At 41.6% G+C, this 2,500-nt stretch overlaps 1 non-coding gene across 1 annotated transcript; it reads right to left on the bottom strand.

Annotated features, from left to right (window-relative positions):
* Positions 1–1,196: 1,196 nt before the first annotated feature.
* TRNAS-AGA (transfer RNA serine (anticodon AGA)) lies at positions 1,197–1,278 on the bottom strand. The gene has a single exon. It is a non-coding gene; the product is annotated as a tRNA-Ser (tRNA).
* Between the last annotated feature and the right edge of the window lie 1,222 nt (positions 1,279–2,500).

The raw sequence follows: 2,500 nt of genomic DNA, 5'->3' as shown, positions 1-2,500 counted from the left end.
GCTTCCTCATTCCTTATACAAAGGCTTTATCTCCTCAGTGGTTGATAGGCTGAAACCGTTTCCTGGCCGCCTGCTTGTGAACTGGCAGGAGTCAAAGATCACACATACACTTGTGGGCTTGTGATGGGACACCAATGCAGAGAAACAAACCTGGCGCAGATATTCTATTCTGTTTATTAGACCTGCATCTCCCCTGTACCTCCTCAAGCCATCTGTATGTGAAGCAAGAAAGAGTTAAGGAACGGTCCATCTACACTTTTATTGGGAGGATGCTGCCGTGAGCTCCTCCCAGCTAATCACACAAACAGCAGTAAAGCAAGATAACTACACAGTTAGGGGGGACTGCATGGTTAGGTTTTTGAGGAATTATTGAAACTGACCTCAGTGACCCATAATCAGAGCTGTGGCTAATGACTGCATGCCTAATTATGATGAAGCAAGCACCATGGCTCGTAGGGGCCCCACAACACACTTTTCTTCGCTCATTGAATTAAAGTATAAACTTCTGCCATGTGTGAGTGGTAAAGGCTTGTTAATTTTGTTGCTTTTCAAATTCACGTCTGACAACAAGACGAAGGAACATTGGGGCATCAGACGCTTTGGAAAGTAGCCACCAACCGCAGAGAAAGAGAGAAAGAGGGAAAAGACAGTATGAGGTGTGGAGAAAACAGCAGCAGGTACAAGGAGCTCAAATGAGATTAATGGCGCCTCAGTAGAGCACGTAAAGGAACAGTTACAAATCTAAGAAAAGGGAAAGAAAAGACTAGGAAAAAACACAGAAAGAGCTTGTAGATGAAATTCTCTTCCAGGAACAGCAGGTTAGGAGAAATTACACAGGGAGCAGTTAAGCTTGTAACACGGGGGAGAATAGAAAAGAAAATGCAGTTTTATGAAGTGTGTTTGCCTAAACCAGCTAGCACTTTTATTTTATTTCTCTATTTGCTTCTTTTATTGGTAAAGTAAGTTTCAAGTGCATGCACAGGTATGACCGAGAGAGCCAGGGTATAATAATTTGAAGCGTTTGCACCAGCGCTAATGAAGGACGAGAGTTATAGCAAAGATATGAAAGGGGGAGCGATAATAAATATGTGATATGGCAATAGTGACACCAAAATAAGCCACCTATTTATAAAACTGACATGGAAGAAATACTAAAGGTTAACTTCTGAAATTGTAGCCGATGTTAAAAAGATTCTCGTTGTCGGCAGGATTCGAACCTGCGCGGGGAGACCCCAATGGATTTCTAGTCCATCGCCTTAACCACTCGGCCACAACAACTGACTGTAAGGTGTGTGCACATAATCTGTATGCAAGTTTTCAAGGTGTCCCACAGCAAATTCCTGATATTCTGCAATGCACTTTTAAAAAATAATGTTTTTTTCAGCAGGCACATTCTCTCGTAAAAACAAAAATTGCATGCGTATATCTCTAGTTTGGAATACCATAGGCTTGCATGCATACTCTCATGGGTCACTCAAGTTTTTTGGACCCTATTGCACTCTGTTTTCGTGCTGCTTTTAGTATATGGCCCATATTACAGAAGTCTACCATCTTTGAGTATTTGAGGCTCCTTTGTAAGTGCTTTATATTTTTTCCTGGAGGAGCTATATAATAAAGGGGTCCAGGAAGGATTGCATTTATGGAAGATAAAAGAAGGCCCACTTGTCTCACCAAATGCTGTAGAGAAACCTGATGTTTTACTCATGTTATCCTTAGTTCGTTTTTGTTAGACCTTGCATTCTTAAGGTGGTCCCAACCCCACCTTATTGCTTTTCACCTCCGCATTTTGCTGTATCTTTTTGTTGGCCTTAGGACTCTGATCACTTTATCGCTACTAATCAGTGCTGAAGTGCACGTGCTTCTTCCCTAATCAGGTGTATAATTGGAGTATACCTGACTGACAGATTTAATTTACTTGAAAGCCCCTTGTAAAGTGGTATACCATATACCCAGGGACTGATTGTGCCGCCCAAAGAAATAGCATCTCAAGCCTGCTACTGCAGTGCCTGTGCTGCAGTGTACTGCCACTTCGACTTGGCATTTAAAACTACTTGCCAAGCCTTAAACTCCAATTTTATTACATATCAGTAACCCCTAAGGTAGGCCCTAGGTAGTCCTAGGGGCATCATGCTATGTAAGTAAAAGGTAAGACATGTACTGTGGTAGTTTGTATGTCCTATTAGTATCAAACAGTCTATTACATTTTTCACTACTGTGAGATCTGCCCCTCTCATAGGTTAGCATTGGGTATTCCCTTATACTTTTTGGGGGGTAATTCCATATCAGAGAGGAGAAGCTTTATTTATTTATTGATAAATCCTATCTACTGGTGAGGTTGGATTTAATCTTACTATTGTATGAATGCCATTTTTAGAGAGTGAGCATTTCTCTGCACTTACTGCTCTATTTGCATGAAAACCTGTCTTCAATTGACGTCTGGATTGGGCTGCGAGACAGCTACATATGTGCATTCCCTGTAGACAGCCACAACACAGGTCAC

This window comes from Lissotriton vulgaris, unplaced genomic scaffold (genome assembly GCF_964263255.1).
Source record: "Lissotriton vulgaris unplaced genomic scaffold, aLisVul1.2 SCAFFOLD_301, whole genome shotgun sequence".
Taxonomy (NCBI): Eukaryota; Metazoa; Chordata; class Amphibia; order Caudata; family Salamandridae; genus Lissotriton; species Lissotriton vulgaris.
Note: the sequence above shows the minus strand (reverse complement) of the source record. Positions and strands in the feature narration are given on the sequence as shown.